General features: G+C 38.3%; 1 long non-coding RNA gene across 1 annotated transcript; it reads right to left on the reverse strand.

Moving 5' to 3' along the window:
• Window positions 1-6,272: 6,272 nt before the first annotated feature.
• LOC149229763 (uncharacterized) lies at window positions 6,273-7,880 on the reverse strand. Its single transcript, XR_016247317.1, has 3 exons — window positions 7,402-7,880; window positions 6,570-6,995; window positions 6,273-6,395 (listed from the first exon to the last, which is right to left on the reverse strand). It is a non-coding gene; the product is annotated as an uncharacterized LOC149229763 (long non-coding RNA).
• Between the last annotated feature and the right edge of the window lie 15,689 nt (window positions 7,881-23,569).

Consider the following 23,569-nt stretch of genomic DNA (forward strand, 5'->3'; position numbering starts at 1 on the left):
TGAGTGTGCCAAGATGATTTTGGACGCACACTACAGTGGGGTCGCTGGACATTTCGGAGTAGAGAAAACAATGGCGGTATTGCAGAAGTATTTTAATTGGCTAAAACTTCATCAAGATGTTGGGAAGTACATTGGATCCTGCACTGCCCGCGCCATTGCCAAACCAACCATCAAGAAGCAAGGCCTGTATACTCCTCTACCTAATCCTAGCCGACCTTGGGAATCTATCTCCATGGATTACATGTTAGGGGTCCTTCTACTAAGCATGACAACGATTGTGCTTTTGTGGTCGTGGATATATTCTCTAAGATGGCCATCATGTCGGCCTGCAAGAAGAGTATCACATCAGAGGCCATTGTTAAGTTCTTCTTTGAGCGAGTGTGGGTACACTTTGGTATCCCACAATCCATTGTCTCACACTGGGACAACCGATTCCTGAGTGCATTTTGGTCAAGTCTCTGGTCGATGCTGGATACAAAACTTACTAAGTCCATGAATTTACATCCCCAAACTGATGTCCAAACAAAGGTTGTCAACATGATGATCGTACACATTCTGCGCATGTACAACTCGAAGCATCCACGCAGGTGGGATGAAAGTCTCCCCTATGTCCAACACAGCTACAACAGAGCTCTCCACAACTTAATAAGCCACAACCCCTTTCAGGTAGGGCTGGGATTTCAACCATTATGCCCCATTAATGTGGCCATACCATTTGCAGCCACTAAGGTAGATTCGACTCACTTCCAGTCCGAAGTTGAAAGGGCTAACAACTTCATTGAGCAAATTCAACACATTTGCCAACATGTCGATGATGTTGGTCAATGATATATTGGATAGAGCCAATTCTAAGTACAAGCAGCGCCATGATCAACATTGAGTGTCGCACAAGTTCCAGGTAGGCGATAAAGTTGGGCTACTTTTGCAGAAGGAGCGCTTGCTGGACCCCACCGCAAGCTTCACCCGCTCCGATATGGGCCATACACCATCACCAAGGCCGTCGGTGACAATGTCTTCGAGCTCAACATGCCACTATTCCTTAGTCTGCACCCAGTGTTCAATGTAGATCGCCTTCGGCCATACTTTCCACCATTGTTGGACACATATGATATTGCAGAACAACTCACACCAACATAGCTCAACTCAGACTGCATGGAACATGCCACAACTAATCAGATCATAGACACATAGATCAAGAACACTCGACAATAGATGATACAATTATATCGAGTTGTCAAAGCATGACAACTACTTCACTAGGGCAAGTGGTTCACCAGGGACCAGGTTCAATAGAAATTTCCTTACCTCATGGAGCCTTTGCATGTAATGGGGACCATTGCTTCCTAAGGGGGGAGGAATGATCAAGGTGGATATTGGTGGCAACCCACCTATTCCACCTAGACGCCCCAGTCAGTTTCATCTGTTTCCTTGTTAATTTCAGCATTTACTATTTTTAACATTTTTTCGGGTCCTAAACTTCTGGAGGAGTTTTGACCCCCTAAACAACGTTTTTTTGGGATCTGCAATAGGCTTATAGACATATGTAGGGGCCAGTGACAAAACATGTATTACTCGGCGAGACCTTTCCAACAAGGTATCGTATGCGCCAAATGGAGATAATATGACCAAGTTATGAGCCCAGGAAGTTGGTTGCCTAACTAACCCCAGTGAGGCCCACAAACTCTTGGTGTTACATCTCCTGGGGTTAGGGTTTTGGTTGGTTAGGGTTTTATCATGTTTTCCAATAATAAATATGCCATTGAGCCTCATTGTAACACAGTTCAGAGGCATGTAGCCACCACATCTATTCTCAAATATAAGCTACCATCGCCCAAGCTATCTTATTTCCATTTTGTTTGTAAACATAGTTCAATATTTTCTATTAATGAAATGAAGTATTTTTTCTGTTTCATTTCTGTGTTTATGATTATATATGTAAGTTGTTGTGTTCCTATTTAAGTTCAGATCAGAGTTTGTAAAGGTTTGATCCATTTTTTGTTTTCAATGAAGACAAGTACACCAAGTTGACTTGTACAAGACCTTGACAACAAAATACAATAATATGACCAACTGACTCAATACCAATGAATTTAGTAGAACTCTAACCCAACAAGACTGGAGACAAGACTCTTCCTAAACCACCCCTCAATCACACTCATCAACTTATGATTTATGTCATAACCCTTTTCCCTTAAATCCGTTTAGCATATATGAAAAGGACCTCTATGGATATTTATTGATCATAACAACAGGCAATATTTCACTCGATATCCAATGCAGAGGATAATACTAACAACAAAGATAAGTAATTGCAACTCACAACACTTTATGGACTCCCTACCACAGTGACTAAAATAGTTTTTGACACCAACCCTCTCAAAATGTCATACCACAATGCCATAATGATAAAACAATTACATAGCCTTTACAATAATATAGTGCATGAGTAAATTCAGCGATATTCTAAGCAAACGGTGAGAATAGAGGAACATGGTACGATTTCATTCGAAATTTTAGCAATGAGAGACCCCATTACTGTGATCTTCAAAGGCTATGTTATCTATGATAACCCATTTTTTTCAATTTGTTTTTCCAACTCCTACCGTCGTTACCTCCGATGCAATAAACCGAAACCCATTACCGGACGCGAAATGGCATAAAACACATCTAATAAGATGTTGGGTCCACCCATGGTTAAACCTCGCACATTTCCCACTCCCGATCGCAATCTCGTTTTAATCCGATGGTTCTAAGGCCTTTTCGAACCCCCCTGGTATGTTTCTCTTTATCAGCAGGGGGGAGGGGTCCGAAAAGTGGTTTCCTCGCCGCTACGTGTCCTCACCTCGTCATTTCACACCCCCCCCCCCCTCAATACCATAAACCACTTCAACCCCCCTCCGAAAATGGTTTTCCCCGCTCCCGCCATAACCCACAATCCCGGTTACGTCACCCTCCACTTTCGCTTCACCGCCACTCCCCTACTACCACGTAGCTCCTTCTGCCTATCACTTCCCACCAACGATCCTGACCTCACCTTCACATCAGCTCTCGGCCTCCATCAACAATGTGCCAACTCAGCCATGGATGCCCACTCCCATCCCGATAGTATGTTCATTCCCTCCAATCCCCAGTTGCCATGTGGCCCATCCTACATGAACAATTCTGAGAGAAGTGGCCTTCCTGCTGTCCTTCGTAAACGCAAACCACAATGGGTTTCTAGATTGAACGACGACCCAGATCAATGAACGCTTCCGCTCCATGAGACAACAAGAGTGTTTTTCAATGTTTCTTCAGCAGCATGGACATTAAAGAGACAACAAGAAAACAAGGCAGAGACACAATGGAACAATAATGGCACTTTTAAACACGTTTCAAATAGAAAACAACGCAGCAGAATTTGAAAGACCGGATGCTCTGAATTTCCACAAATATAGTGCCAATGCTACAATAGTTTTATTTCCCTGAAAATTTGTAACGGTTAGATATGCTCTATTCATACGACTTCCATTTGTATTCAAATTCTGTTGTAACATAAATCCCGATGAAGTCTCAAAGTTTTATTAATTAGATAGGACTAATTCTCTAGAACAATTGATTGAATCTGGCCCAGATGGCAAGATATGTAAAGAGATCTTTCTCTATAAATAAGTAGATTTCCGACTCTTAGAAGGGTTGATTGGGAATGTGGGAAACTGACCTTCTATAATATTTTGTTCTTGTAATAGAAAATCTACGGCACTCTATTTTTGTACCTGAGATTCTTATTATGGCTTTTATGAGTTTTTATTATCTTGTTATCAGTTTTACATAGTATCTTGATTACTTGGAAATTTGTCATATAGCTCCAATTTCCTTCATTTACTGTGTATCACTGTGGGCGTTCATTTGTATTAGTTTTAAAGCCATATATGCCTCAACTTCCATTAAACACTATTTGTTGATCATTTTTTGTTTTAATTTGACTCCATGCCTAATGGTGGTAGTTATCACATTTTTCTTCATTTACAAAAATCACAAAAAGAGATCAAAGTTACCCATATGAATTTGAGTTTATCACAAATCATTTTATAAATATTTTGAGAAAGCCTTCTCAGATTAGAAAGACTAACTTCCAGTCTAAAGTTGATTTGAAATAGTTACATTTGGTTGAAAGTTGATACAGCCCAACCTGTCCCAGCGAAGTGATAACAAGCTCCAAGCTCCAAGACTGCTGAATGTTGGACCTTCTCCCCACAACAATTGCAACCTCATGAATGAATGATTGTTGTGCCTCTGATTCTTCTTCAATACTCCTTACAACTTCTCATATAGATCACACTTTCTAGAAGAGGCAACTTGCTCAATTTTCAAGATTACGAATCTCGACCAACTACTTGTCCCTTCCAATGACTTGCTGGCTCCTGAACTTTACGCACAACACGTGTTTTCATGCACACTTATCATCATGCACAACACAACGTTTTGTTTCCTGTATATCACAGTGATTGTTGAGCGAACTTAAATACACTTGCATTCTCCAGCAGATCGATTCACTTCAACTCCTTATACACACTGTCTCTTAATATACCCTAACAGAAGTGACAAGTTCGGCCTCTCACAGGGTATTTGTAACCCCCAAACACCAGCGTGTACCCAAAAAGCAAGAAATGCGGTCAACAGTAAGGAATGGTAATTCAACTCCTTTTACAGTGAGAAACTCGACCAGCTAGAAAAATACACTCCCATAAAGAATTTGATTGATGAAATTTTCTCTTGACACTTGTGAACTCCAGGCACAATGAAATCCGAGGATAACAAGCATAATTTCTCCCCTTTGATAGCTCAAATAAACTCAGCCAACGAAGAATTTCTTTACTCCTGTGTAGAACAATAATTTCGGTTTCCGCTGATCCCCTGACGCTGGTAGCAAATTTTTCTTGGAACTTGGCTATTGGTCGACAATTAAATTATCGGTCTTCAATGAATTTCGTCCTTTAATACACTCATGCCACGCCATCGGATCTCACCACCTCTTCGCGTGACTCCCACTTCATGCATCCAACCATATGAACTCACGATTTGCGTTGGTCGACAAATATTTCTGGACGGGTGAACAATTACATCGGAATTTGATTTCAAGTTTGGAGGCTTCAATTCTGACACAACACGTCTAGTTAGGTCCTCCCAACAAGAACGTACTCGGAAAACTGTAAATTCGGTCCGTTTAATGGCACTGGTTTGACCTCTTTGAAACTCATGAAAACTACCACAATGTATTCACCATTACATTCCCAAGTTGTGTAATCGCAGACGTAGACAAACTAAGATCAGTATAAGTTTCGACTCTCGCAAAGTCGGCAAGAGAATATTCGATTTGGCACTTTACTTTATCCCTTGGCGGCGGAGAATCCATGCAACAACAGATGCAGACGTCTCGGCTTCAGATTGCACCTGATTATAATTTTTGACCACGTACAGTATGGTTCGGTTTCGATTGGTGAGCTAAGAACTTGGCTTGGCCCTCTTCAAATACAATTTCGACTCTTGATCTGCTTAGATCCGTGGATAACCAAAACTTACAATGCCAAAGAGTGACTCACCACTATTTGAGTTAGCGGCTCTGGAAATTTTAGTCCTCACTCTCCACAATTTTCACAATGATTCGAACCTGAGGCAGGGAATACGTGGTTGGGAACATGGGTTAAATTTGACGGGTGACCCTACCCGTCAAGGAATTTTTTTATGACGTTTTTATTTTTAAACTGCCCATCATATGACTTTTAAAATTTATTTGTACAAGTTTCATCTAATTTCAAATTGTACTCATAATTGTTCAAATTTTTCATTTTTTGTTGTACAATTCGGCTCAAGTCTCATTGATACACTTTGTTTTGAGACCTGCTGATCAAATTTTTCTGCAAATTTTCCAGATTGTTCAAATGTTCTGAGTTTTTTTTTTTAAAATGGAAATACTGATAAAATAGATGGGAAATATATATAGAAACAACAAAAAATAATATTATGAAGTGAAAAAATATATATTCATAATTACTTTCACATGAAAATAATGAATGTTAATATTGTTGCAATAAATTTGACAAAAATAATTCACTCACAGGCTTGCAATGATATAGTAATATTTATTTTTCAAGAAGATAAAGAAAAAAAAAAATAGAACAAACAAAAAATATACCTAAGGGACATCATATCCAACGTGTGAGTTGATTTGAATCCCGATGCTGAGGTGCAATGATATATAATATTTAATTTCAAGAAGAAGAAAAAAACAAATACCTAAGGGACTTCATATCCACCGTGTGATTTGATTCAAGTCCTGATTCCGTTTTTTTCACAGATTCCAAGCATATTCACCCTCCAAGGTCCAACCTCTCTAACTTTTAACAATTTCACATAACCTGAAACAGAAAAATTAAAAGATCAAGATCTCTTGCTACAATCATACCATTTAATTAAAAAAACAGTCGGCTAATAAACACAAAGAAGTGCAATGATATAATAATATTTAATTTTCAAGAAGAGAAAAAAAAAATGCACTGAGAGTAAAGCGAAGCCATGAAAAAAACAAATACCTAAGTGTCTTCATGTCCATATCCAACGTGTGAGTTGATTCAAATCCAAATGCTCCACTATTTTCACATATTCCAATCCTATTCACCCTCCAACCGCTCTGATTTTTATTAATTTCACATACACAACACAAATAACAATTTCACACACACAACACGCATAAGACATATAACATGAACAGAGAAACAACGAGACAACACAACACATTGGAAGCGCTTCCAGAACACACGAACACACACAAAAACCAGAACAGAGACAGAGGAGCCGAAGGAGAATAAGCAGAGCTGTATGTAGGTTCAGAGACATCTCTTCTCTTTCTACTCTCATTTCCAACAACCCTAGAACTTTCGTTCTTAAAAGTTCCAAATGATCTTCAATCTTTCAATCTCAATCCAGCACCATATGCTATTTTTCCAGAGACAGATCACCTGTAATAATAAAATAAATATTCAAATTACACCGTGAAGAAACTAAATGAAAAAACGTTAAAAATAAATCAATTACACCTTTAGGAAATTAAATGAAAAAACAATGACATATGAACTGATATCTATTGTCCAGTAAATTTAATTCAGTCTAATTAATTTAATTCAGATTAATATAAATAATTAATTAAAGTGAGAAATCTAAAAATTTCAGAATCAGCATACAATTATAGGAACAAATGATCTATCGCCGTACCATAACCATAAATGTTAGCACCAAGGAATCAGAAATGGAAAAGAAAGAAACGAAAATATTAGATTATATGACAGCACAACTCGCTTCCTCCATTAGATCAAACAACATACATCCCACTCACAGCAGTGAAGAAGAAAAAACGCATTTCCTTACCCCAACAAATTATATTGTAAAGAATTTGGTCAAAATAACTCCTCTGCTTCGGAAATATTTTCTCAAATCTTCCGCTCTGATTTCACACTGGATATTTGACATGGATTCCTCATCCGCCCCTCCGTCTTCTACTGCATTTTCTTACATTTCCGGCGGAAAATTCAAAACCCCAACCAGCTTCTTCACCATGGGAGAAAGCAAAGAGAGGTAGAATCGAACCACCACACCAGTAACCGAGGCCACCACACCATTAAATCCGGAAGTCGGGAGACCATCCAGAGGCTTCATTGGAAAATCTCATCAGAAATTCACCCTTAACATAGCTATCCAGTACAAATTTAACACAAAAAACTTCTTTCGTGGTTACCCCCTTGTATCAGAGACAGGGCAGCTGAGCTTCTCACCTTTCATTCATCGTTGCCCTCTCACCTCGTTCATCGTTGCACTCTCACCTCGAAGGATGAAAGATGTGAAATCGAGAAGCGCTGGAATGGTCCTGCCACAAAAATCCCAGAGTGAAGCTGGGGCACAAATCGGTACAAAATGCAAGATGATATTTAACGTCTCTATTAAAAATGCACCATATATCGTGCGGATAGATACAACTGACAGGTACGATTAGACAGCTCCGTTCTGTTTTTAACACGGATCGTGCAAAACGCATTAACCAGAACCAGAACGGCCCGAAGGACCATTGCTTTCGGGTTAATTGTCGCCGGCCCACAGGTATACCGTATGACATATAAAAGAAATTTATAAAAAAAAAATTAAACTTTTAATTTTTAAACCTGCCTGTCAATATGACGTTTTTGGAAATTAATGGCAAGTTGCCCATGACGTGGAAATTTAAAACTCAAACGTATTTTACGGGTAAAAAAGAGAAATACGGGCATACGGGCGTCAAATTTAACCCCTGGTTGGGAAGGTTTGTCACGGATTGGATTAGCGTGGCCTTTTACAAAATGAAGTACTCGGGCCCACTAATTGTTTAAAATTTGGCCTTTCTGAATATATACATTCAGCGCTAGCCAAATTACATTATGTATTCACAAGCAATTTAATCATCCTTGCAAATATTAGAATAGCTTGATCTTTGTGTCACTCTAGTTCTTTGAAAAATTACTAGTTCAAAATCGTTTTGCAAATAAACCTTCAGGCTGGTAGGAAAACCAAAACCAACACTGATACCACTGTAATGTCCCAAATGGAACAATTTGGGGTTTTCTTCAGATTCTAACTCAAAATTTCTTCAGATAAAACTTTCATTCATAAATTTGCAGCAATTGAACTCGACCCAAATTTCACCATTAATTTATCATTCATTTAAGAGAAGATTGCCATGTAAAATAAAAACAAACAAAGCACTGCAATCCAATGACACAATGAACAACAAAATTCTCAGCTTTTATTATAATAGATAAACTAGAGTTACATGCATATACAACCCAAATCGCTGATATGAAAATTTGACCTCCTAGATAATCTTCTACACTTCTATGTGGGCCCTCCAAACTAAATTGAACTGTACTGCTAAGCTCTCTTATGAATTCTGGATGAATTCACCAAAAGGAGATGGGTACTTTCCCAATCTCACTCAATCACCTAAGGGTTTTCGTCCTAGGGCTACCAATGGAGTAGAGAACCAGGTTCTCAACTTCTCATACAAGAAACAATATCAAATCTAAGACGTCTCCAAATGACCTCCTCCTCCTCCTCTTTTATAGATCTCATGGATAGATCTCCAAGCCTCTAGAAGCATGCTATTTTATTATTTTATTATTATTCTAGAAGCTCCTCCATTGACTTTATCTTAAGTGACATTTTAATTTTATTTTATTTCACTTAAGTCACTTTTGACCCATTTCCTCCAATTAATTAATTTTCCTTAGTTAAATGACTAATTAAAGTTATTTTTAATTAAGGAAAATGGTAAATTGCCCACCATACTCTCTTCACCCACTCGAAGTCACTTCTCAGCATCCCATCCTATAGATCTTCTCGTTTTGGTTCCAACGAATTATTACACTGAGTTGTTCCATCAATTAATCTCCCCGTAATGCCACCTCGAGCATAATTAATTAAGTTAGGCCCCATAATAATGCTAATTTTTGAAAGTTGTTGGAATGCGACGGAACGAAAGGAAAATTGTTTGGATGATGAAATATGCCAAGAGAATGCCATCATATCCCATAAAAGCTCCTCAAAACTCCATCGTAACCCCTGATGACATAAATTTGCTCCACTGACCTGAACAACCCTTGCCCTGGAAATCCACCCTAGTTGTACTATGGAGAAGAGTAAAAATGGGGACATTACAGACTCATGCAAAATTTCACCCTTGCTTGGACTGAGAATTCCACTTCAAATTTAATGAATGTGCAACATGGGAAGTAGGGAGGGTAATGAGCCTGCCTACAACACTTGACTCACCATAATAACCATTATAATCCCCATAAGAATCACCATTAAACCAAACTTGATGTTGTGACCAGCTTGCATCACAGCGTTAAGTGCACACATTATACTGGGATCCTAGATGCGATGTGGGATTGGTGACACTATGGGGGTGTGTCCCCACTGTTTCTACCATGAATTATTGGTGGGACGACGATTGTATGCCCCCCTACACCCACCGTTAAACACACTTTTTTCATGCATTTTCATTTTTTTCAATGTGGGTCTACTCATAAGTATGCATAGTGGGTACTTGTTGGATGTGGAATTTAATTATGCATCTAACGGGTGTCTACACTCTACACTTGACATTTGAGTAAGCCTCTAAGGAGATAAACCAAAAATATAATTTAAAAAATGTAATTTTCTTATTTTCCCTCCAAAATATTTACCCTTGCGGTTGACATCATCATCTTTAATCCCGTTGGTTCTTTCAAAGTTATTTTTGTTAGTACATTTTTTTGTTTTGAGGCCCATTTTATACCTCAAAATTCCCCTAATGTATGCACTCCCACCCCCAACTCCCCCACTTGACTCATAGTTGGCACCCCATCCGAGGAATGGGTGCAAACAACTTTGTAGAGGTTAGGGTCTTTGAATTATCTCTTATGCTTGTAGCTAAAAAACGTGGCATCAAAATTCAAATTTTTGGATATTTTCATGTGGTGATTAAATATATGCAAGGAAGAAACTCATTGGAAATTTTTATGTTGAGGTCCATCTTCAAAGACATTCAAAAATTTAGAATAGCTTTTAATCATATCTCTTTCCATCTTGTTTACATAGAAAGGAACACACTTTTTGGGCTATCCATTTGATAGATCTAAGTCAATGGCATATATGTAAGGATGTGGAGGGCCAACCTTTTGAATATGTTCAACCATCCTCTTATAGGAAGTTTCTAGGAGCTATACAAAACTTTTGTGTTTAGGAGTTACGACCTAATGATGTACCAACATCTTGAATTAGAAATGATAAAAAATTTAAAACTTGTCTATGGAATAGCCAGGGAGATGTGAAGATATTTAGATCATAAATCCTTTTTGTTTCTTTTCTTTAAGGGAGTTATTGTACTTAAGACTTATATATGATGATTACTAGTAGGTTGCTCTAAAAAGAAGAAATGTTTATGGGCTTTTTGTTATATGGATTCCTTAAAAGGAATAAAGAAATGTTGTAAAGAATCTATAATGTAATTTCATTTTTTTACTATGAAAGTAAATTATTTTTTCCTTTTAGCAGAAGAAACAAAATTGGATGGTTGGGACCATTGATTAAATTGTTCTACTTTTTATAAATTAAATATCATTTTCCTTCCTAGGGATAGCTCACTTGGTAAGCCTATGCTATTTAAATTTATGTAAGTGGTGAAAGAGCTAAGTTCAACTCCCTAGACCGATTGACCCATGTGGTGTTTACGAGAATGTGACAATTACACTTAGAATTAGAGTGATAATGATTAAAATTAACCTATGTCACATGAGTAGTATGAGTTTGACGTAATTACCAATTACTCTAGTATTAATACATACATACATATATTTGAATTTATTAGTACCAAACATATACATACATATATCTAAATGTATTAAAACAAACTTGAAGAATTTAGAAAGATGTACGAACTGTAATATAAATCTCTTGCTTTATATTTATTTTAATATTGCATTAATGAAATATAACATGTTCGAAATTTTTAGCCGTGACACTCCATTATGATGCAGTAAATATGAAATTCATTGCAACAATTTTAATAAATTAATATATACCTTGATCTATGTAATATTACTATATTTACTTTGGTATACAAACTTTATTGCAATTGTTTATTACTACATAAAACTCATGCAAATACGTACCTTCTAATATTAATCAACCTCTTTCACATTATTAACATGAAACTTATATAAAATCTTAATGTAAAACCTTATAAAAAGATTCTCTTATTGATATATTTATTTGAAGAATTGTATGGACATGATTTGTGAGTTTGTTTTTGTTTTCTTTTTTGGCTAATGCAAGAGTCGGGCCTTCCAATTCATTAATCAAAAAATAAAGTACATAGAATACATCAAAACTCTCATGGTCGGCGACTGAGGGGATACCCCATCAAAAATATTTCCTACACCCTATCTTCAAACTTTACATTTCTCAAAAGAAAAATAGATGAGTTTGGACTCGGACCCGAAAAGAATGCATGGTTGTCTACATAAAAAGGCATCAAATCCGTCCGATTTCTTAAACTTTGGTTCGGTTGCCCGCACCGAGAGCCTCTAGTCCTCCGGGTTACTCTTTTCCCGCCAAACCTAGCCTTCCCCTTTAATCTCGATCGTTGAACCTTTTCGTTTGATCTAACGGCTATAGACCATAGCGCAATGCTATGCTGCTCACCATTTACCGCAGGGGTTTGAAAACCTGCAGGAGTGATCTGATTCGTTGATTCACCTTGTGAGATCCAACGGTGGAGATAGATATTGCACCCGCCTATATTCATGGGAATTAACGTGAGATGAGGGCGGTTTTCCTCCCGACCCCACCGCCACGTGGAGCACAACGAGTGGGATCGCTCCCGAAAGGAAAATACCGCTTCCTGCTTGTGAGGGCCGCGATCATCTGAAAACCACTCAGGTCGTGGTAAAAAGAGCATAGTTGAAAAATCTTTGGTTTCGCAGTCTCCAAGTGCCATCTGCTCCCGACTGTTCGCATTGTCAACCTTCCTTGACCCGATGCGTAAAGCATTCAACACTTTTCTTTCTGCAACGCTTGAAGCCCTTTCATCCTCGTCACTACAACTGGATACTTCAGTGAACCAGTTATTCTAGGAATCGTTGTTTGACCTCTCCAAACTGCTTTCAAAAGACCCCATAGTGAGCATACCTCTGTGCAAACACCTGCTAGTGAACTGTACCCGCCTCCATGGCTCTCTTAAGGAACACTGTATAGTCTTCATTTGCTTGATTTTGACACTCCGTTTTTAGTCTGTTTCTAGGGAACTCTCGCCAATTCATCACTACCCTATTATCTGTGCAGATCACTCCTTGATTAGCTAGCAAATCTGCTAGTTTATTGGCCTTTCTTCGCACATGTGCAAACCTGACTGTTCTCAGGCTCTATAGATGACTATGAATCTGTTGGAAGACTTGAATTAGCCTCCAATTTGTAGAGGCTTTTTCCAGTTTTGTTCCCCAGCTTATTCTTTTGACTGAGTTAATGACCAGCTCGGAGTCAACTTCAATGATCGTATTCTGGTGATTCTCTTGAACCAGGAACTCAAGACATTGTTCCATGGCCATTAACTCCGCCATGTTGTTGTTGGCCTTTCCTAAGTGGTTATGGAAGATGAATAGAATACCTCCCCTGTCATCCCTTAACACCCCTCCATGGCCTGCCGTGCCTGGATTACCTTTAGAAGCCCCATCAATGTTGAATTTTAGAAAGCCCTTAGGGGGAGGGTGCCAGAAGTCTAGCGCAAGATCCACAATTGATACTGTCCTGACGAAGCCCTGAGGAACGAGTCCCTGCAACTCTAGCCTACAGAGAATCCTCTAGTCTGTAGCAGAAGGGGGATTCGAGGGAAGATTTCGAATGGTAGTACTAACCGTGTCCTTAATCTGTTTTAGGATCAGATCATAAATACATTCGGAAGATTTCTTAACATTCTTGAAAATTTTGTTGTTTCTTTCTTTCCAAACATTCCAAATAATGAAGCTTGGTGTAAGTGCCCATGCTAAACCAAGAACTTCATTATCCGAAAAGTTCTTTCTCCATTTGGTGAGAGTATTGAAAAGACTTCCAATATCTCTGTCTGATTGTTGGAAGATATCTGCAAAAGAATTCCATAATTTGGAGGTGAAAATGCAATTGTTGAGAAGGTGTTCCATGGTCTCCTCTTGAGCCTCACAGAGTTGGCATCTGAAAGGCCCTTGGAAACCCCTTTTCTTAATATTGTCCCAGGTCAGGATTTTCCTTTGCAAAACCAGCCACAGGAAAAGTTTAATTTTCATCCAACCCTGATGCATCCATAGGTTTTGCCAAATCCTGTCAGGAGCATGGGAATCAAGTTCAAGGAGTATGAGTTTAGCTTCTTTGAGATTAAAGTTCCCCTCATTGTTGTTTCCCCATCTCAGTTGGTCATGCCCCCTTGAAACTAGAAATTTTCTTTGCTCTAACATTTTCATCAGTCTTTCTGCCTTGGTTTTTAGAGGACTGTCATTTCGGAGATAAAGTTTCCTCCATTTTCTCCATTTCTCTGAACTATGAGTTTGATCCCAAAAATCCTTTACCTGGGTGAGCTCCTTGGTGTTTGTCTCTGCTTTGAGGTCCTCCAAGTCCTCCTATAACAAAATAGGTTCTTGTTGCCATCTATCCTCCCAGAATAAGGTTAAGTCTCCCTCTCTAATTTCCCAGAAGCTGTAGTTTTGAATTAAGCTTCTGTTATCCCAGGCTTTGTTCCAAATATGAGATCCTCTTATATTACCATCCATCCTTATGTGGTCATTATGTAGCCAAGAACTTGCATATTTTTCTTTCCAAGTGATGGCCCATTGTGCTTCTGGTTCCGTTATCCAACGCCACCATAGTTTTTCCCCTAGAACCTTACAAAGAATCTCAGGGTCATCCAATCCAAGACCCTCGTGGTTTTTGGGTTTGCACATCTTTTCCCAGGCAACTAAGGCCCATTTCCTCTTTTCTTCCCCCTTGCCCCAAAGAAAGTCTCTTTAAATGTTTCTTATTTGATGCAGAATTCCTTTAGGGGCAAGGATAGCTGAAAGCATAAAGATTGGGATTGATTGAAGAACAGCATTTGTGAGGATCACCCTGCCAGCCAAGTTTAATGATCTCATTGTCCATTTCCTGGTCTTGTCTTGCAGCTTACTAATCATCGACTCCCAAATACTCTTGTGTAATGGTTTTGCAGTTAAAGGAACCCCCAGGTATTTCGAGGGAAGAGAGTCTCTTTGGAAGCCCAGAATTCTAGATATGTTCCTTTGAATAGCAAGAAGAAAAAAATCTTAGATTTGGAAAGATTAACTTCCAGACCAGAGGCCATGGCAAAGTCATTGAGGATTTGTTTGTAAGCAAGAGCTTCTATGACTGTGGGTATTCCTTGCAACATGGTGTCATCCACAAATTGTTGATGAGTTAACGCATGTCTATTGTCGGAGAGTTGTATACCCCTGATGTTACCAACTTCTTTTGCATGCTTGATAGCCCTGCCTAGTCCTTCCATCATGAGGATGAAGAGGAAGGGAGAGAGAGGGTCACCCTGCCTAAGGCCTCTGGAAGGGGTAAAAGTCCCCGAAGGAGAGCCATTGACTAGAATTGAAAAACTAGAAGAAGTAATCAAAGCCAGGATCCACCTTACCCAATTATGGTCAAACACGAAAGCAATTAGAACTTTCCTGGTGTAGTTCCAATTCAGTTTGTCATAAGCTTTGGCTATGTCCAGTTGCATGATCATTCCAGCTTTTCTCTTGCTAGTAAGAGAGTGCACCACTTCATGAGCTTGGATGATGTTATTAAGAATTTTCCTTCCTTCCACATATCCAGATTGTTCCCCCGAAATTAGTGAAGGCAAGAGGGGTTTGAGTCTGTTAGCAACCACCTTTGATATTATCTTGTAAACCACATTGCATAAAGCTATAGGTTTGAATCTATCAGGGGTTTGAGCCAGCTCTTTTTTAGGGATCAGGGCTATAAAAGAGGAATTCAGAGCTTTCAAAATGGTTATGTGCCTCCTGGAATCCTCCATTACCTGCAGAATGTCCTGTTTGACAATACTCCAGCAAGCTTTGAAGAAGTCGACATTGAAACCATCCAGGCCTGGCGCCTTACCATTTTGCATTTCTTTGAGAACCCCACAAACCTCCTCTTCGGTCATAGGCCTATATAGGTTAACATTATCCTCTCTGGAAACCATCCTGGGTATGTGCTTGGTGAAGTCCCGGATGTAGTGATCTCTTTCATAACAGGTTTCCTATGCTATGTTTCTAAAGTGCTGGACTAGAACTGCCTCTATCTCCTCATGAGATTTGAGATTATTTCCTCTTTTATCCTTAATCAAAGAAATTCTATTATGTGCTCTGTTTGCCATGGTGGATTTGTGAAAAAATATGGTATTACGTTCACCTTATTTTAGCCATTGGACTCTAGATTTTTGTCTCCAAAATATTTCCTCTTGTTTCCATATATTCTCCCATTGTTGCTGGTATTTGGTGGCTTGATCACTTCAGACTTTGTCATGGCCCTCTTTGATAAGGGTTTGGTTGAGTTCTTGCATTCAGCCTTCAATAATTTTTTTCTCTACAAAGATATTGCCAAATTCATTCTTGTTCCAATCTTTAAGCCGGAGCTTGATGTGTTTTAATCTTTTCTGCAGGAGGAACATTCTGGTTCCCTGAATGTTTAAATCTTCAGCCCACCATTTGGTTACGTTGCTAATGAAATCTGGGTGGGAGAGCCAAATATTTTCAAATCTAAAAGGTTTGTTCCTGGGGTTACCAATGCCTTGAACCTCCAGTTGTACCGGCCAGTGATCTGAACCGCCAAAGGGTAGCACTCTTGCTACCATTTCCTTGTCATTGAGCATAAGATCCTCTGAGATTATGAATCTATCTAATTTGGAAGCTACTTGAGACTCTCCTCCTCTTTTATTGTTATAGGTGAAGATTCCATTATTCATTTCAATATCCACCAACTTCATCTTATCAATAAAGGTATGAAAAGCCAAAGAGTCTTTGCCTAGAGCTCTAGTTCCCCCTTTTTTTTCCATGAGTGATTTGATAATGTTGAAATCACTCCCTAAGATCCAGGGTATTCCCTCATGTCTATTTCTGAGAGTCTCTAGAGAGTTTAGAAGCCTAAGTTTGTCATCCATTCTTTGAGGGCCATAAACATTTGTGCCCAGGTAGGTTTCCTTATCTCCTACTGGTTGAATTACTACAGATAAATAATCACGAGATGCCTCCACATCTATTAAGTCAATTTTTTGTGGATTCCAAAGATACCTCCTGTTGTGTTCTCTGCTTTGACTTCCAGAAACTCAAATCTATTGAGCCATTTATTGTGGATATCTCTTATCTTCTGAATGGAACACTTAGTTTCTTGAATGAAAATCACATCCGGAGATGCTTGTTTCATTCTATTACTTAGCAACCTTTGTTTCCTTTTACTACCTAGACCCCTGATATTCCAAGAAGTGAACTTCATAATTAAAGATTAGTAAAGGAGTAACTGGATAGGTCTTTCATCTTACCTGAATCTATCATTAGCTTTCCGCATTCCATTAACAACTCATTCTACTTTTTTCTGCCCCTCTTCTTTCCTGGGATTCTGGATGCTAGTCCTGCTGTATTTTTCATCATTTTCACTCCTTCGTTGCCTTGTCTGTCTTTGTGTTTTAGTCTGTCCAACCCTTTAGCCTGGGTCTTCCATAAAAACAGCTGCCGAACCCTATCGAACTTCTCTATAGGTAGCGAGTCTAACCCTTCTTTGGTTACTCGATTCAAGAAACCTTCTAAATCTAGGTTCTCTTTCTCAAGAATTTCCTAGAGTTCATGGTCCTCCATATCCATCTCACTTTGGGTCATTTCAAGATCCATCGCTTATTCTACATTACTTATCATAAATTCTTTTTTTTTGTCATTTTCTTGTATTTGTTCACTGTCTTCCTCTTTCTCCTCCTCCACTGGGCTTTCTTCCCTTGCCTTTTCTGTTTCTATTGGACCTTCGTCTGCTTCGAGGATTTGGAACATGTTCTGGTTAGCTTGCTGCCCTGTAGCTTTGCGTGTTCTTAGTCCTCTTTTGCCTCCTTTTCCTTTGTGTTCCACCTTGAAGAAGCTTTCTGGATCCTTCATTGTATCAGCTTTGTTTTTATTCTCTGTCTTACTGAGAGGGTAGTCTTTGAATAGATGTCCATGCTCATGACATTTGCGACATTTGAATGGAATATGTTCATAATCTACCGTTTGTATCCATTCTTCATCAAAAACTTCCAGAATAACCTCGTCCGGCAAAGCTCCAGAGAGATCCATTTCCACGCATATTCTAGCGAAGGAAGTATACTTTCCCCTTCTAGTAGCCTCAGAAACTTTGACAAAACGCCCTAACTTATTTCCTATGGCTGATAGAGATTCCATTTGCTAGTAATCAAGAGGTAGAGAATAGAGTCTTACCCAGACTGGGACTGAAGTAAAAGTTTCGCGTTCCGGAACAAAATTCATAATCCAAGGTCGCATATAGAGGCCTGTTGCAGCATAAAAGTATGGTCCTCCTTCAAACACTCTATCCTTATCTTCAATATTTGAAAATACTACAGTGAAAAATCCCTTGGACCCAAGATGTAGGTCAATGTTGCCTTTTGGTTTCCAGTAGTATTTAATCCACATTTGTAATGCTTTTTCAGTGGGCCATAGCCCCATGAATTTACAAATGATTGCATAAGTTTGCATGTGATCCCTGTGCGCCTGCGGCGCTGGATCATTTAAAATAACTCTGGGAGTTACCGCCGCCTTGGGTTTGCATGGTACCATGTGTGCTTTGTCTTTAGTGCTTTGTTCCTTGATTTCTTCCTCATTTTCCAATGCATCAATGTGCTCCCTTGACTTAGTTCCCTCCTGCTCTTCTTCACTGCTTCTGCCCTTTCCTTCTGAAGGCTCTCTATCATTTTCCATTGGTTTTTTTCCCCTGCTAGCCACAACCTACTTGTAGGAGGGAGTGGAGCTCCCTCCTGAGTGTCCTTTCATGGAGGACTGTCTCTGTGACAAATCGAAACCCTAGTTTGTCTTCCTGCTTCATTCCCGCCTCACGCTTTGTCCTCACTGCTCAGATCTATTATACATTCACCATTCGAGTTTGTTTTTGTTTTCATTATTATAATAAAAAATTAATATAAATAAAGATAAACTTTAATATGTTCTATATTTGTCAATAAATTAGTTTGTTGTTTCATTGTATGACATGCTTGTCTTAGTTTTAACCACAACTTAATGAATGACGCGTTTATACTTGCTTACTAGATGTAATAAAGTTATTCCATAATCTTTATGATGTCTCCAACTTATGGTTATCACTCTAATCTTTTTGTCACCAAGATAATAACTTTGGTCACTAAGATAATAGATGGAATTTAAATAACGAGTTGTTTTTAGTGTGATTTTTTGGAAGTTTTTTTGGTGAGTTTTTACTATCTAATTTCTTTAAAGTTTGATAGGAATTTATTGAAATCACAAGTTTGATGGGTAACCTTTACACAATCAAAGTGCCTTAGGGGTTTTTCAGGGTGTTGAATCTATATATACAGTGAAAAAACTAGTTTAAATAACACAAATCAAGATTTTACCTCAAATTTTTCCACAGATTCTGGCACCGAAAAGTTCAAAAAGTTGCACTATAGACAACTCTTTTAAATAATTTGATTTCTAGATTTTATTTATAAGCCTTTTTAAATGTGGAAAATTTTAGTTAAATTTAACAACTTTTAATTAAAATTATTGAAAAAGAAAAAAAAGAAAAAAAAAAGGTGTATTACACTGAATTGACATAATCATTGTTTATTGATAAAATGTCATTTTATTGATGATGATGATGGTTAATGTCCATTGAGACCAAACTTTGGTCTATTGGACCTAAAGAAACGAATTATTTAGTTTGATTTAAGATTTTATTTCTCTGCTCAAAAAGCTTGGAGAGAAGCCTTCCGAGCTCACTGTAATATTGACATCCTAAAAGGATGGGAAGGTTAGTATTGCAACAGAGATTTTGAAACTGAGATCTAATGTGGTTGTACGCAAGGCACTCTAAGAGGAAGTGATTTTCATCCTCGATGTTCGTATTCTCATAGAGATGATAGAACCTTTCCATCCATGGTGTTTTAGGAACTGCCCAACGACCCGTTTCACTATGGAGCTCATGAGAGTTCGTTCTAATCTTGGCTATATTAATTTTCGTCTTTGAGCTAGTTAAAACAGAGAGATACTTTTGATCTTCTAGGGTGTGGTTGATGACCTCCTTATAATATCTTAATTTTATTTTAGCTGCTAAATCTTTCTCACACCACATTTTTTCTTTGAACTTAGAAACAACAATATTTTTAATGTTATTAATGTTTTGCAATGCAACGTTCTCGTCGATATCCCAATGGTTTAACCAGGCCCTGGTGTCTTTATACCAACCTCGCTTGAGCCTTAGGTGGTTTTGGCTAGAATTTAAAGCTAGTTTAGGAAGTCTATGATCTCCTATGTTATTGAGTTTGTGCTTGTACAACAGAAGCCTAGTCATAGCTAGGCTCTCGATAGGGGAAAGACCCACTTCTATTAGGAGAATAGGATAGGGTGTGTTGCTTTTAATTTTGAGGTTATACATTATAAAACGCTTTTGTATTTGCTCAATCTTTCTCCAGGATTCTCTAGAGATGCTAAAACCCCAAACCTCACATCCATATAAGATAACCGGAGTGACTAAAGTTTCAAAGTGGAACTCCTTTCTATCCCAACGAGGTTTGTCGTTTTATAATTATTTTCAAGACCAAAATAAGCTTTCCACCCCCCATTAATAATTTTCTCAATTCTATAGTTCTAGTTGAACTTGTGATGAATATCAATTCCTAGGTACTTGTAGGAAGACACTTCCTCCAAGTTACTATTTGTCATACATAAAATTAGCATAAGTGTCCTTCTTGGATTTGATAATCATGACTTTTGTTTTGTCGGTATTAACAATCATACCCATGGTAGAGCAGAAATCCTTAAGAAGTCTAAGTTGCTTATCAAGATCAGATGGGCACCTTGCGAGAAGGATGATATCGTCAGTGTAGAGAAGAAGGATGATGACTATCCCAGCTAAGATCGTGCCAACACATCCTGCTTCCTCTAAACAACCTCCTAGCTTGTCGATGCAAATGCCAAATAGGGTAGGGGAGGGGGGCAACCTTGTTTAACTCCGATATTACACTTAATATATTTCGACCACCCCTCCTTGCTCTTTAACTTGGAAATTACATTCTCGTATAACCTTATAGCGGCAGCTCTCAACTCAAAAGGAACCTTTAGCTCTTCTAATATATTCCATAGATTCTTTCTAGGAACTGTATCGAAAGCCTTTCTAAAGTCCACAAAGAAACATAAAAGATTGGATTTATCATTGTGACATTCCTCCACAATGATCCTAAACATAACGAGGTGGTCCGTTGTTGAGTGTTGCCTTCTAAAACCCGCTTGGCCTTTAGCCCGCTTACCTTCACTTTTAAGCCATATGCTCAACTTCTTTTCCAAAATAATACCATATAAATTGGCTAGGAGAGGGTTGATCATAATTGTCTGATAATTAGAGGGGTTATTTGTATCCCCACTTTTAAAAATAGGGATAATGAGGCTTTGAGTCCATGGTTTAGGGAAACCTTGCTTGATCGCTTGATTGAAAAGCTTGTGGATGTGGGGGATGAGGACAGGGCCTCCAATTTTTAGGATTTCCGCCTGGTAACCTTCAATGTCCTTAGCTTTCCCATTAGCCAAACCACTAATCCCAAAATCAATGTCTTCTAATGAGAAAACTTCTTTTATAATGAGCAGGGTTTTAAAGTTATCCATGACATAAAGCTTTTTAAGATAGGAATTCCAGTCGTGTAAAGCAATTTTATAATTATCTTTAGTTTTCCTAGTTAGAATCTGCATCCATAATTTCTTAGGGGCTACCTTAGAGAGGTGTAAGATATTCTCTTGTCTTTTATGAACATACTGCCTTTTTTCCTTTTAGTTAGGGCTTTGTATATTTTTATCTTATCAATTTTAAGAGATTCATTAACAACTTCCTTAATTGCTCTCCTCGCACTTTTACAATCTTTGTCATACCATGGGTTGGTTTTGCTATTTCTTTTATTACTTTAAACTTCAATTGAGAACTTGTTAATAGAATATGAGAGGGTTGTACTAAAACTATGATAGAGTTCTTCTATGTTGTCTATACTAGATAAAGGAATCAAATTAGTTTTTAATTCATTTAGAAAGAGATCTTTTTTATTTCTATCAAAGATTAAGTTCTTTTGTCTATAAGTATTATCTTCTATGGGATCTGTTAGTGTCAGTCTTTGAAGCCTTCCTCCAATGATCAAACATGCTCTTACAAAGTGATTTTAGGGTGTCAAGGTCAAATTTTGTCATTTCAGTGAGTCTTCAAGTAAAATTTGGTCACTGGGTATTAGGTCTAGAATTTGTTTTCACTCCTTCCAAAGTCTTCCAAGTATTGGTCCATGTCACCATTCGAATGAGTGTACCATCATTAAAAGAGTTTTCATCATTAGTTCATGTTCCAATGGGTCATTTTACACCTTGTTCATGCTTCAGTTGTACTTGGGTAAGGCTCATTTCCCTCTCCTAGGGTTTTGAAAGTAATTTCTCTTGGATGGTAAAATCATCAACAAAACTTGTATCTTGATGCTCATACACCTTCCCCTATCCTTAATGTACCTTATTAAGCACTTCCCATCACTGATATCCTTCAAATTCATCATTTGCCCACAAACCCTAGCTTCTTGCTACAATTTGACAATTTTCTAGGCTAGGCATGCGTTTTGCCCTTTTGGACCCCTTTCCCTCACTCAATATTTGAAATTCCACTTTCCCTTCCTTCCTAACATCTCTCCCTATTTTCCAAAATATTCTCAAGAATTTATCAGCCCCTTATCCCCTTCATTTATCTTCATTTCTACAAATCCCCTGTTCCACACATCAGGATAGGTTTTACTCAAATGATGTTTCTGAGAAATAGAAGATGAATTTGACAAAAGTGAGAGAGGTTTTTGTCCATAATATTCCAAGGAAGAAAAAACTCCTTCAATTTTTACACAGGTGTCATGGTTTTAGAGAAATTTCAAAAATACAATTGCCTCAGGAGGGTTGTTGTACCTCTGGAGTGACCTCGGTAAAATCAAGATTTCTCCTAACTTGGTTGGCCAAATGACTTTCTTGATGAGTCAAATGATAACTAGACACAAATAGATTTCCAATGAGCTATTATGAGCTCAATTTGGAGTTGAGGAAGACCTTCAAAAGTTGACTGCAATAGTGCTCTTCATTTAGGAAGCCTCATTTTGCACATTTTGACCAGTCTTGGGAGATTGGACTTTTGATAGGGAAAATGAGCTCCAAATTGAAAAATTCAAGATGGTTTGGAAATTAAACTCGATAATATTTTCAATGAGCTATCCTGCACCCAATTGGGACACCGGGAAGGCCTCCGAAACTCGGTTTGAAAGCAACGTTGTGCATAGAATCAGTGGCGCTGCACATAGAAATTTTCAACACAGGAAATTGGCGATGTGCTTTTGACTGAGGCACTTTTTGGAAGAATGGTTTACATTTTTGGATTCAGCACAAAAAAATAAGTAAACCCAAAAAGTTTCATCAAATTTGGAGCAGATATTGGTCACCTAAAGGCCAAAAATCCACCAAAAAATGACCTCTCTGCCACTTTTTTGACACACGGGAAGCAATCTTGGGATATTCCATTTTTGAGGGGGCAAATGACCTCCAAATGCAGAAATTAAAGATGTTCCAGAAACTAGACAGGCATACCTTTCCAACAAGCTATCTTGGGCTCAATTTGGTTAAGGGGAAGGCCCCCAAAATTGGCTTGGAAAAAGCGTTGCGCATAGGATCAAGGGCGTTGCACATAGGATGAATTTGCTAGTTTTGCACAAAAATCAAAATTTCGCCTAGTT

Source organism: Pinus tabuliformis, chromosome J, assembly GCF_031772625.1.
Source record: "Pinus tabuliformis cultivar Carrire ecotype Pingquan chromosome J, CPIR1, whole genome shotgun sequence".
In the NCBI taxonomy this organism is placed as follows: Eukaryota; Viridiplantae; Streptophyta; class Pinopsida; order Pinales; family Pinaceae; genus Pinus; species Pinus tabuliformis.